Source organism: Orcinus orca, chromosome 5 (genome assembly GCF_937001465.1).
Source record: "Orcinus orca chromosome 5, mOrcOrc1.1, whole genome shotgun sequence".
Classification (NCBI taxonomy): Eukaryota; Metazoa; Chordata; class Mammalia; order Artiodactyla; family Delphinidae; genus Orcinus; species Orcinus orca.
In genome coordinates, this window is record NC_064563.1 from 93,639,021 (window position 1) to 93,652,814 (window position 13,794).

Here is a 13,794-nt window from a genome sequence, read left to right on the forward strand (position 1 = left end):
AACTAGTTTGTGTCTCTTTTAACACCTGTCTACTAATGTCTGCTACCTCCTTAATTTTGTACCATGTATTTAGATGTTCAAAATACTATATGCTCCACAGAGAATAGGACCATTGCTGCCTTCTACTCTGCTGTGCCAGACATATACTACAGGATTTATAAAAATTTTTCAAGAATTAATAAATGGGAAAAGTTAACTGCTAATGGTAGTGAAATGAGTGGTTTTATTTTCTTTCAGGGAATTTTTATATTTCATAAAGTATTAGAAAACTGGAGCAGTCTTTTATCTTCTGCAATAGAGCTACCAATTAATTTGGTTAAAAACACTAACATTTGGAGGTGCCTAATTTATTCATCATGAACATAATCCCATAAATACTTATAGAATTCTATAATATAATAAACTATTTAAAATATATTAAAAATTCTAGTTATATGATACTGCACATATTTTTAGATTTGATTTTTAAGTCTAATTGTTTATTTAAAAAACAAGTGCCTGCTGAGTATAAATTTTAAAAATTCCAACCATCAAATATAGAATAACACTTAAGGTCCTCTATTAAAACATAAAAGGAACACTAATATTACACTTATTAGCCTTTTTAGAAAAACTTACCACTGTGTTTGGGGGATTTTTACCATGTTAGTATGTTATTTTTAGTGATTGCATAGAATTTCATAGTGTTACTGTAATATAATTTACATACCCAATTCTCTAAGATGGACATTCTGATTTTTAAAACATTTTTCTTACAAACAATAATGCAAGAAACTCCATTGGATAGACATTTTCCATGTATGTGGACTTATCTGGAGAAAGGTTCCTGGGAGTAAAATTGCTGGGTTAAAGCAAATTTTTAAGGCAAACTTTCAGAGCTCGATTGTTCCCCACCTCCTGTTGATAATAACCCCTTTCAGGTGGTTGATTTAACTATCATGGTGAACAATCGGGCCAGCAAGCTGTCTCACTTGCCAGATGGGTCTCAGTTTCCCTCTTTGCTGTCACAGTATAGGGTTATTAATTTCTGATTTCTGTTATTAAAGTAATGATTAAATTAATGATTCTATTATTAAAGAGTTTTCTTCTTTTCTTTTCCTTGTGTATGTCCCTTAAGGACCCACAGTCTAGATACAGTTCTAAGTTCATTCACATTTTAAAGCAATTTGAGTGCACACACTATATTTTCTGTTGTGGTATGTTACAACTATCATTTTAGGTTATTCACTCAGCCAAATGTAGACTCTCATCACTCACCCTCTACAGTCAGTGTTTGGTGACACTGAAATAAATGAACTTTAATTGCTACAAAGAGGCCAGACTTATTATACACATCATGTATGTTCAAAGTTAAAAACAATTAGTAAACTCAGATAAGCAAAACAAAAAGATAAGAATCAACTCTAATCCTACTATCAAGAGACAATCACTGTGAACACCTTGGTTAATACAATTCCAAACTTATTTTCTGAGTAGAAGTTGTTATGGTCGGAGGCATAGGATTTAGTTATACTGACTATACTGTTATTTACATTTCCCCTGATAATTTTATAGCATGAGTCTTTTCCTGTAAGCAAAATATTCTTCTATTTCTTTTAGCTGCTGTCTATTCCACTGTATGGATTTTCCATTATTTATTTATTTGTTTGTTTGTTTATTTATTTGTTGCGGTACGTGGGCCTCTCACTGTTGTGGCCTCTCCCGTTGCGGAGCACAGGCTCCGATGCGCAGGCTCAGCGGCCATGGCTCACGGGCCCAGCCGCTCTGCAGCATGTGGGATCTTCCCGGACCGGGGCACGAACCCGTGTCCCCTGTATCAGCAGGCGGACTCTCAACCACTGTGCCACCAGGGAAGCCCCCATAATTTATTTAATCAATCCCTTATCGTTAGACATTTAAGTTGCTTCTAATTTTTAGTTATATAAGAAATCTTGTGATGACTAGCTTTAGCTAAAACTATACACCCAACCTTAATTTTTTTAAGGTAAAAATTCCTGAAGGTGAATTGCTGGATCAAAGGACATGCACATCTCAAAGAATTTTGGTGTCTTGAAGGCCAGTATTTTAAAACACAATACTAAGCAGACCCTGCTCAGGTCAATTTGGCCTCTGTTCCTATTAGTTCAGTTGGCCCTGACTTTATGTTGATGGCTCTTTCCATTAATCCTTGCTCCATCAAACACCACTCTTAACCCAGCTACTATCTTTACACACACGATCCCCATACACTCTTCTCCTCCATGGTTTCTGGAGAAAGTTGTCCCTTTTTTTTTTCTTTGGAGCCTGTGACATAGGTCCTTCAGGAGAAGGTACCTGCTCCTATCTCCTCCCTAAACATAGAGGATTTAACACTTTTCTTTCCTTACCATAAGTAATTTCCACAAAATATTACTTTAAGTTTCCTGCCTGTCTTTTAGGACTTACCTACTATATCCACCCAATAATATACCATGCTTCAATCATTCTGAAGCACTTGCAATTTTCAGTAGATACCATACTTACCATTTCATGCCTTTATGTCTGTATATTTGCCCCTTTTCCTGAAATACTTTCCCCCTTGGCCATCTGACAAACTCCTAGTCATCCTTCAAAAGTACCTTCTTTCTGAAGCACTCACTCACTAGACTGTGAGCTACCCAAAGGACAGAAAGAATGATTTATTGATCTTTATCTTCATTCTTTAATTTCCTCATTGTACCTATTGTTATGGGTATTCGTTAAGACATATAATGAAATTTGTAGAATAGCATTTCTTACTAATAGATGCTCAATAAATGGTAGCTATTGTTATTATTATTATCTTACTCCCACTATTATTTTGGCAACCTATTCAGCACAAAGTAGGTGCTCACTAAACATGTGCCAACTAAGTAAATGAAGAGTGGATGAAGAAGGATAAATGTAATAACCAGGTCCAACAGAAAGGTTCTGATCAAGTATGACATCTAGACACATCCACAACCCAGGAAAAGACCAAGTGAAGATTCTGCTACATTTGTCTCTAGTACTATTGAGAAAGGACCTATCTATCTCCCAGCGGCTGGGAAACAGATCGCTGTGAGAAGAGTGCTCACTGTAGCTTTGGTGAAACTACTCATCAACCACAACCTAATTCTCTCTGCCCAGAATCTATATTGCCAAAAAAATCTAATGATTATTATTTGTTTCCTAGGAAACTTGATACAAGGAAGTTGGAGCTAACAGCTAGCTATCTGATTAGATTTATAGGGGTGGTAACAACTATAAAGGTAAAATTTTATTTTCTTGTTTAGAGAATCAGTCTTTGGGAAGTTTGATTAGTGTCATTAAAATCTCCAGAAAAAGAAATTTAGAAAATAACACTAGCTGAGCTCTGTTGCAACTCTAGGACATATATGCTTGCATAAAACTCAGATGCTTGCATAAAACATAAGAGTCAGGGTGAGTAGAAACAATCTCTTCACAGACCACATCATAATTTTGAGAAGCATGAAATGGGGATGTGCTTCCATTCTCTTTTCTTCAGCCTTTACCTTAAAGACCTAATATGTTTGTTTTTACGTATTCAATGCATACTCTTCTACTATGAGAACAGAAAAATGGATGTTTTCCTGTATGCTCTCAACATGGTTCTACCTGCATGAACCAAGAGTAACCTCATGAAATTGTTGTTTTGTCTAGCCGTTGTCAGAGAGAGAATGACTGAAGATTAAGTGCTGCACTTAAAACTCAAATTATTGTTTTGGGCAGATGTTCTTTATTATTTCTTTTTATTTTCTGCCTAGAAATTATATACCATAATATAAAGTAGTATAGTATAACTTATCTAAGAACACAACACATTGACCAAAAAGCTGCACTGCTTAAAATTAAGAATCTGATGGATGTTTGGATAACTTACCTTTAGCCAAATTGGGTGACTTGTAACCTTGCTTTAGAAATAGTCCAGTCTAGAATTATTGCATCAAATCCCCATGACATATTTTAGGAATTTGTTCATTCATTTATACACATGCTTAAAGGGTACAAAACTGATTTTGGGAGGAGATTTTTGACCCTCCCTGTAGGTTTTCCCTGGATCAACCTCTAAATGGTGGCTTCGATGATTTCTGTACTGGGACATGCGCCAGTTATGTTCCCAAGATTTCTTAAGGGAATATCAAACTTGCTTCCATCTCAGCTGATGACCTGCCTAAAATAGCAACAGAGAACTAAACTTCAGGTTGTAGCCAGAAAATAAAAATTAACTCTCTGTTGCTCTTTTTGTTCTCTTCCATTTCTACACTTTCTGTCTTTGTTATCAGAGCAAAATAAAACTCATTTTAAGAAAAAGAACCAACTGTATGAAACTTGCTGTTGAATTTATTAATTATAGAGATGCTATGGACTAGAAGATATTGCTTAATATATCACTTGGTATCAGGTATAAGAAGCTGAGGATCTCCTCAAGAACAGGTACATTTTTACTCTTATAATCCATGTGAATATTGTAACTGGTCATCTGTCTGGCCTTGTGTATCATCTGACACACACTCTATCTTAACTAAATCTCTAGGAATTATATGCTACTCATATTTGTGAACTAATCGTACACCTTGCTCCTTACTTTCTCTTTGTGTTGATTTATTTGGTTGTCCTTTATACTGTTCTGTGTACTTCTAATACCACTCTTTCTGGGGGAAGGGTAAGAGAGCAAATAAATACATAGAAAATTATAACAAATCTCTAGAATTTATTACCCTTGGGAGAACTAATAAAATCAATCTCCTTCGTACTTAGTTTTTTTCCATTTCTCACAGCATCTAGTATTTAGTATATACGGTGGTTTGGTAAATAAAATATAGCACAGTATAAAAAGGTGTACTTCACGGCTTCTCTGGTGGTCCAGTGGTTAAGAATCCACCTTCCAATGCAGGGGATGCCGGTTCAATCCCTGGTCAAGGAACTAAGATCCCACATGTGGTGGGACAGCTAAGCCTGTGCACTGCAACTACTGAGCCTGCGCACTCTAGAGCCCTTGCACCACAACTAAAGAGAAACCTGTGTGCTACAATGAAAGATCTCTCGTGCCGCAGTGAAGATCCCGCATGCCACAACTAAGACCTGACACGGCCAGATAAATAAATAAATATTAAAAAATAAAAAGGTGTACTTCAAGGCAGTAAGCAGAAAGCCCTAATTTCATTTAAAAAATTACACTAATTCTAGCTAGAAATTATCCTGTCATTTGCAAAAATTATATTTCAATTAGAAATTTTCCTTTCTCCTTTTTAATTAAAGGGTGCACTGAAAAGTTGTATTAGTCCATTAATTGCTACAAGAAGACAATTTTTCTCTCAGCTACAAAGAAATAACCAAACCAATATCACAAGACTACACTTACACTAAAGGCTTTAGGAAAGTCCTAACAATTTTCATGAAATATGTCAGCAACTCCAAGGTAAGAACATGGACTACACCGCACAGTCCTTTAGGGCTGGGTTTTGTCTTTGCTGTAACAGTAAATTTGTTTTACATAATCAATTGGAGGCCTTTTAAAACACAGGCTGAATTCTAACGTGGGGGGTTGGTTTAGCATGGTCTCCAGTGTTCCTCTCTTTTTAGGAGTCTGTGATTCCTTTCTAACCCTTCTGCTTTCCAAGATATTTTTCTTTTGTAATGTGATCTGAGTTACAAATAGGAAGATTTTCATTTAGAAGCTTTGTATTTCATCACATTCTTGGTATCTTTCATAATTTGTTGATTGACAACAATAAATGCCCCCATCTTGATAAACGAAACAAAACACACAGAGATAAGAAGATATTGAATAGCTAAATGATGGAGACTTTCAACTTGAATGGTAGATTTGTGTAAATGTTCACATACACACACTCACACATATACTTTGTACCTCCCCTTACCCAGTTACTCTAGCCCCATGTGGGTATCTATTCAATACAGACAGTTCCTCTTATAATAGTGCATGTGCAAAGTACCTAAAAATTCTTGCCTGACAAATGCTATCTTTAGTATCATTATTCATTAATTGCAATTACTTTCATTTACGTAGCTTTTATCAATTTAAAAAGAACTCCTACACAATTTTAATTTAACTATTTGTGCTGTTAAAAAGCCAAAAGCATCAGGAAGTTGTTAGTGAGGCAATGACAGCTAGGAAAACCATGATTTCAGTTTCTAAACAGCTTTCAACTACCAGGGGCTAATAGTAGTAGGTTTAATTATAAGACCTCTGACTCATTTAAAGCCAAAAGTTCTTGGCAGGTGCTGTCTTTGGAATTCACAATTACATGTACTCTGGAAGGAAACCCAGCTAAGCAAATGTAATGTCTTTCTGCTGGCAGGTTTGATTCATACAGGAGCCTTTACTTAAACAATTAACAGTAGAAAAGCAATACATATAATGCCTTAACTATTTCTCCTTCAGAGGATCTGTAACTGAGACAAGTGTGTGAGTTTATAGTATATAGGATATGGCTTCCCTTGATGGTTTCTTTTTCTTGGCTTGTAAACTCTCTCAGAGCAGTGACCATCTCTTCTTTGCATTCCATGAATGTATATATTTATTTTAGGCACCCTAGAAACTTCAACATGAAAGTTCTGATATTACAATCCCCATGGATTCTACTCATAAAATGAATGTTTCCTACTGTGGTGATCGATTGGTGTCAAACTAGGCACATGCTTGATGACTCTTTGATGTGGCATGTTGTCACTGTCCACACAGCCTCTGCCACCACTGTCCATCCCCATCATCCCATCAGTAAAAGGCATTAGAGTCGTGGACTAATCACTGGAAGAGATTCTCAAATCTAGTCCCAGGCTTTCAAGTAAATAAGATACTGGTTTTTTTTGTTTTTTGGGGTTTTTTTTTTTTTTTTGCGGTAGGCGGGCCTCTCACTGCTGTGGCCTCTCCCGTTGAGGAGCACAGGCTCCGGACGCGCAGGCTCAGCGGCCATGGCTCACGGGCCCAGCCGCTCCGCGGCATGTGGGATCTCCCCGGACCGGGGCACGAACCCGTGTCCCCTGCATCGGCAGGCGGACTCTCAACCACTGCGCCACCAGGGAAGCCCTAAGATACTGTTTTTAATGCAAAATTTGAAAACTGCTAAATTTAAATGTGTCTATTATGAATAGAAGGTTATTTGGGAAGTGAACGATATATGTCAGGGAGGGGCCATGATGGGGAGAGGGACAATGGCGATATGAAGCTTTGGAACATCTGTTTTCAAACAGATATAGGGAAAGAGGAGTGTAGTCACTTACTAGCTGTGTGACTTTCTGCAAAACACTGACCCTCACACTAAGCCAGCTGTAAAACTGGAGTTCAGATCCCCACCTGTGTGACATGAAGGTCCCCTCTTTCTAGTACATCACGATTCCTCTTAAACAACTTGCTGAATTTAATGGAGGAAAGTGGACATACAGGAGTGAGATGGAGGGTAGATTTTAAGACAGTATGTTATGATTCCTCCAGTACTAGACTCTGTCTCTTTCATAATTAAACTTGGAATTGGTAAACTTGGGAAATCCTATTGGGATCGAAGTGCTGCCAAATTCCCTGCTGTAGACAAACCTCTCTTTATCTGTATGTAGCTGCTCCATTTTGTATATGTACTTATTGTTTCCTATTGGAGAAGCACCTTGGTAAGAGCCTCTGAAGATGGCATGGGTGTGTGGAAACTTTCATCCAACAAAATACTGTAACTACTATGTTTCTTTAATGTTTTAAGAAGGCCTGTTAATTTTTTCTCTCTTCTTTTTAATTCAGGAATGCTGAATAAATTAAATGAAAAAAAAATGCCTGGAAAAGGGTCCAATATTTATTTATGTATTATTAACTAGCAATTTGTGGATATTTATTTCTTACAGCTGTGACCTTTAAGTGGCAAACATTCCTGGGTCAAGTTTTCTTGAAATCGCCTGTCAAATGTTACCTAAATTAAATGATGAAACGCTGTCTTTGACCTATTTTTAATTTAAAGAACATCTGAGCTTAAAAGATGATTCATAAATCAGTCCTATCTAGTCTCTAAAAGACAGGCTTTCATTGTTCTCAAAAGGGGATTGAGGCTCACGGGAAGAGAAAAGTGAGAAAAGACAATGAAAATCCTTTTTTTGAAAAACAGTGAGGTGTAACTAAATTGTGAATCATTGTTTAAATTAATGGTAGCCCAAAGGAGTTGTTTTTGTCTTTGATTTAGCTAATATTGATTTTATGTGAATGCAGAAACAGTAGAAAGTAGGATGCTGGCACATTTATTGATGCAGTGACTACAAGGCATATAGGTGGGAGAAAAGGAGAGACTTGGGTTTTTCTTTTCATACATTGTTTTACTCAACTAGGAATAATCTCACTTTTCCATTGTGTTCACACTTATTTTCTTTTTTACTTCACCTATCTAATGTAAAAAATACTATAATCTGAGTCTCTCCTTTCACATTAAGGATTTTTGGTTTTTGGTTTTGTTTCTTGGCTTTTAAGATCTATGAGGCTTTAATGGCAAATACTGTATACATTTTATCTCTTCTGTGGAACCGTAGGTCTTAACTGACAATGGAGGAGCTCCTGTATAGCACCTGAAGGGATCTAAACATAAACTATGAAATACTGTGAAGGAAATTTTATCATGCCTTCCAAATTTAAAATTAATTAATGAGAAATAGTTGAACATCATATTCACTGCCTTCGGCCTTCCCACCCTTGCCAAGTTCCCCGTGACTGTCATCTCATAGCAATTGTTCATAGTATTGCTAAGTCCATTTCTTGCAGGGCACTAGCAAAACTGGAACAATTGTTTTTTTTCTTTGCTAATATATGTACCTGGAAAAGATAAAGAGAATTGTGAAAACCATACATCAGTTTATGTTCCCTGTGTGATTAATCCAATCAATCAGTTTTAAAATCCATGGAACAAAACACTGGGAAACAAATTCACAGGAATTAAAATATCTATTATCTTTATAAATGGCTTATACATATTGATATTAAAAATACTGTTAGCACAATTATAAGCAAAAATGTAATTACACAATTCACAAATGACAGAATTATAAAGTTTAAAAACCCATGCAAAAATTTTCATCCTCATTATAATCAAAGTAAAACATATTAAACAATGGGTTAAACATGTTGTGCTTATCAAATTAGTAAAGATTTTTTTAAATGAGACCAGCTTGTTAAGGAGAAACACTCTAGGATGAGAGTGAATTGGCATCAGCCTTGGAAAAGCAATTTGGCAATAAGGAGACTTAAAATGTTCATAACTTCTTATTCAGTAATTCCATGTCTAGAAATCTTTCCTAAGAAAATAACCCTTAATATAGAAAAAGCTATAGAGCTGTTCATCTTTCTGTCATTTAAAATATAAAAAAACTGTATACAACATTAATGTCTAACAATAAACAACTAAGTAAACTAGAACACAAAAGATGTCACTTTGTGCATTTATGTAAAACAACTAAGCAGAAGTTATCATAAAGATGGAGATGGTTATGTTAGTGAAAAAAGCTGAACATATGATTTTATTTACATTATTATTTCAGTTATGAAGAGCAAACCATGAAGATATATAGAAGCAAAAGTTGGAAGGAAATACAACATAATATCTTATTTTTCTAAGGTGATGAAAACTATGTAAATTTTTTTTCATATATATTTCACAGTTCTCCCACTTTATATAATAAGCATGTCTTCTCTTATTACAAAAAGATGCTTATTAAGGAAGTTAAAAGTACGTAAAAGAATAAAGGAGGAATGATAGATGATAGTCAATGTGGAGCAGACTTTCGGCTAATCAATGTGGATTCAACTCTCATAATCCATTCCACAGGTGATGGGATTTTCACTGGTCTTTGCAAATTGTCATCTCTCTGAAAGTTGATGATTGAATTGATTTCTGGGAAGATAATATAGCGCCTAAAATCCAAGGAATTAGAATGTTGTTACTCCTAACCAGCTTTATTTTTTTTAACTTTATATTTTATATTGGAGAATAGTTGATTAACAATGTTGTGTTAGTTTCAGGTGTACAACAAGGTGATTCAGGTATATATGTCTCTATTCTTTTTCAAAATCTTTTCCTGATGAGGTTGTTACATAATATTGAGCAGAGTCCCCTGTGCTATACAGTAGGTCCTTGTTGGTTATCCATTTTAAATATAGCAGTGTGTACATGTTAATCCCAGAATGTTGTTACTCCTAACCTGCTTTAGAACTAAACTAAACTAAAGAGGAATATGCATGGTCAATGAAAGTTCCTTTAAAAATAAGTACTTTAAATGGCGTGATTATCAAGGAACACTTACTGAATAGCTACAACTAGCTTTATATTATAAAACACTGTCCAACTTTTTAAGAGAAAGTAGTCAATTTATGCTTATTAATATATTTCAAAATATGTCCTAATTGTGGTAAAAGTTATCCCACATTTAAAAAATAATTCTGTAAAGTAATTTACTTTCGAAACCTTAAGTGTCTTTTTGCTAGAGGCTTGGAAATTATTATGTAAATTCTTAGGCATAGGAATTGAACACAAGAATTTAAAATGCCACTTACCTGGCATGCTTCTTTTCTCAGAAAAATCCTTCTGTAGCCATAGGCAAATGTATGGATTAAAAATGCTCCCACAAACTTTTTTCTAAGTAATGTTGCTCTGTTATGTTAGAAGCAGTGTGGCAGTAAACCTTGTCTTATCTGTACCTCAGTTTTTTCTCTCTTCTGTTTCTTACAATCTTTTGTGTGTACTTTGTTCAGTTACAAACAGGAAATGTGGTGATGGAGGCTTCTAGAGTTTTGATCTGAAACCAGTAAGCTGTTAAATTTTTTGTGAAACGTGAGAAGAAAAATCCCACAGGCCTCTGTACTCTGCTATTTGAATTTTTATCGGTACCTAAATCTAATTTTAAAACATATAATAAGTCAAGGTATAAATTAGACTAGGAGGGATTCCCCATGTCTCTGGAGAGAATCTGCGGATCTCCTCCCAAGTGAGGTCACATGAAAGCAAAATAAAATATACTAAACTGAGGAGGAAACAGTAAGAAGCCCCCAGGCATGCTCAGCTGTTGATTGTGTTTTCTTTGAGGCATGTCAGAGGAAAGAGAATTAACACTTTTTGAACACTTACTGTCTATCAGGTACCTTCTGTACATTATCCCACGAGGAGATTGGGTGCCTGCCTTTCCCCCCTCCCCAATCCTTGCTCCAGCCAATGTGAGTCCCTCTGTCCAATCTAGGGTCACGTGGTGACAAGCTCCAGGTCTCTCCCACCCCCGAGTCTCAATATCAGAAGTTCTTAAATGTTAGTGTGCATAAGTATGTTATTTGGCATTCGTTTAACATGCATATTCCTGCGCCCTACTGAATTAGAATATCTGGAGTGGAAATCTGCATTTTCACAATTACCCTTGCTTATTTTAATATAGGTGTTGTGGACAATTTTCTGAGAAACTCACATATATTTTATAGTGAGTAGCATTTTATTTCTAGCCTCAGTCAGATAAAAAATTGTCTTGGTCATATCTATGTATACAGTTTGTATGTATACCTGTTACATACTATGTGCTTATGAATATTTGCTTATGTAACTTCACCAGTTTTCTTTAATTATAGAATGACAAGTCTGAATCCAGTTTATTACAAAAAAGAGATGTACTCAAAACTTTAAGAACTCAAACTCTAAAGGAAACTTAAAAATGAGAGTTTTTTTTTTTTTTTTTTTACGGTACGCGGGCCTCTCACCGTTGTGTCTTCTCCTGTTGCGGAGCACAGGCTCCGGATGCGCAGGCTCAGCGGCCATGGCTCACGGGCCCAGCCGCTGCGCGGCATGTGGGATCTTCCCGGACCGGGGCACGAACCCGCGTCCCCTGCATCGGCAGGCGAACTCTCAACCACTGCGCCACCAGGGAAGCCCAAAATGAGAGTTTTGATGCACAGACTCAGAGCAAAGATACTAGGTGGCTTGCTCTAGCTGATTTCTCTAAGATTCCTGAGGGCAGGCAGAGCACTGATCTTATCCATCATTAACACTCCAGTGTCTAGAATAATGCCTGGCACATTGTGAGTTTCAATAAATATTCTCACAATGATCGAATAAATAAAAGAATGTTAGTTTTCTGCTTTCTCCCTGCTCCATCATAGAAAACAACTCCCTAGTAAATAAAATACAGTGCTTCTCTATTCCTTGAACAGAGTTAAACTAAACACTAACAGACTTTTCCACTTTGATCACTTTCCCCCAAAATAGTTCTTGTGAATCATTGAATCAGAATCCATAAAACTGAAAGAGACCATGAGATTCCCTAGTCTAATCTTCTAAAAAAGCAATTTCAAAATATGTTTCCTAGAACACATTTAGTTCTAGGTCTTTAAGAAACTCTTGGAAAAAAAATACTCCTTCAGAAAATATATTTGGAAAACTATATTATTTTCACCTCTGTGGTTGCATATTAGTATATTAAAGGCTTAGATAAGTCCTACAAAAAAGGAAACCGGAGAAACTTTCTTACCAGAGCTTTTTCTAAACCTGTTTGTTCAGAGAACTTTTTGTTCAGCTTCCATCTGTTAGGGTGGCAGGTTGTATGAAGCAGGCCTGGATGCCCACAGACCAAGAGCACAAGGGAACAGAAATCTCAGGTTCATTTAGAGACCAGAACACAACAGCGCATCAAAAGGATCCATCCAAGAATTAGATAGAACTCAAGAATGGAGACTGTCGAAGAGCTGACTCCCAGACTTCCAGGGAGGTTTGGACACTTGACACATCAGTTCAAGAGGAGAGGGCCCAGCTGTGTGGTAGTCATGAGGGGTTAACCTTTGGTCCTAAAACAGGATGACTGGCAAGAAGGGTAGAAGCCTCAGGCTCAAAAGGGAACTGCATAGATTACCCAAGCAGGACCTTAGCACAGGGGCAAAGTAGATTCCCATTTTTATCAACTGGGGCATGCAGAGGACATGGGAGAGAGAAAGAGTCTCAAGACTGGAAACTGAGGTGCAGGCATCCCCTTGTTAGAATGAGAACAGTGCAGAGGATGGGAAAGGAAGGTATGAGGATGCCCTCATCTTGGCTGATTCATAAAGCACAATTCTAGAAACAATAAGTGTGTTCAGTAGTTGGCTTTGGATGCAGAGAAGGTCAGACTCAGCAATAATGACTCAGGTAAAAATGTAGGAATTCTGTGGTTTAGCTCAAGAAGTGTAACTCTCAAGACAGCCCAACAGGGAGAGAGACAAACAGAACCCACTAGTGGGACAATCCCTGAGGATGGCTAAGGTTTGCCTGTCTCAAGTCTGCAGAGATCTGGAGAAGACAAGAGCAGAGGAGACAGGCAGGGACCAAGGAAGGGTATAACCCCCCACTTTGGGTCAATAAGGCAGTCCGTGGTACGTGTTGAGTAATTACCTAATGGCTTAGAAGGGTTAATGTACATGATTACACATAATGTGCACGATTGGTATCTCTAAAATAGTCAAACTTAGGTTGATAAATCTGAACCTCTTCACAATATCTAATAATTATAATGTTCTTGAAAAGTGATCTGCATTACAATGTTCCCCATGCCACAGATTTATACACTCAGGAGATAGAACAAGATTGTCCAAGGTCACAGAGAAAGTTCATGTCTGTGCATTAGATAGCTCCACAGATGTTTGAAATTTGCCAGGGGAAAAAGTGATAGCTTTTCATTAAATATAGATGGCTGAACACATGAAGACGTTATCAGAATATAAAAACACCTACGGATATATGTTCGTTATGGAATATATTAGTGAGTGCATTCAGAGATTTGAATGATGCCTTCAGGAGTCATGTT

The 13,794-nt window shown here is 36.7% G+C and overlaps 1 protein-coding gene and 1 long non-coding RNA gene across 2 annotated transcripts in view; both read right to left on the bottom strand.

The window, feature by feature from the left end:
- Positions 1 to 13,794, bottom strand: part of LOC101286280 (T-cell receptor-associated transmembrane adapter 1) — a 51,344-nt gene that overhangs the window by 25,842 nt on the left and 11,708 nt on the right. The gene's annotated exons all lie outside the window — the stretch shown is intronic.
- Positions 7,529 to 10,953, bottom strand: LOC125964562 (uncharacterized). Its single transcript, XR_007477703.1, has 2 exons — positions 10,538 to 10,953; positions 7,529 to 9,898 (listed from the first exon to the last, which is right to left on the bottom strand). It is a non-coding gene; the product is annotated as an uncharacterized LOC125964562 (long non-coding RNA).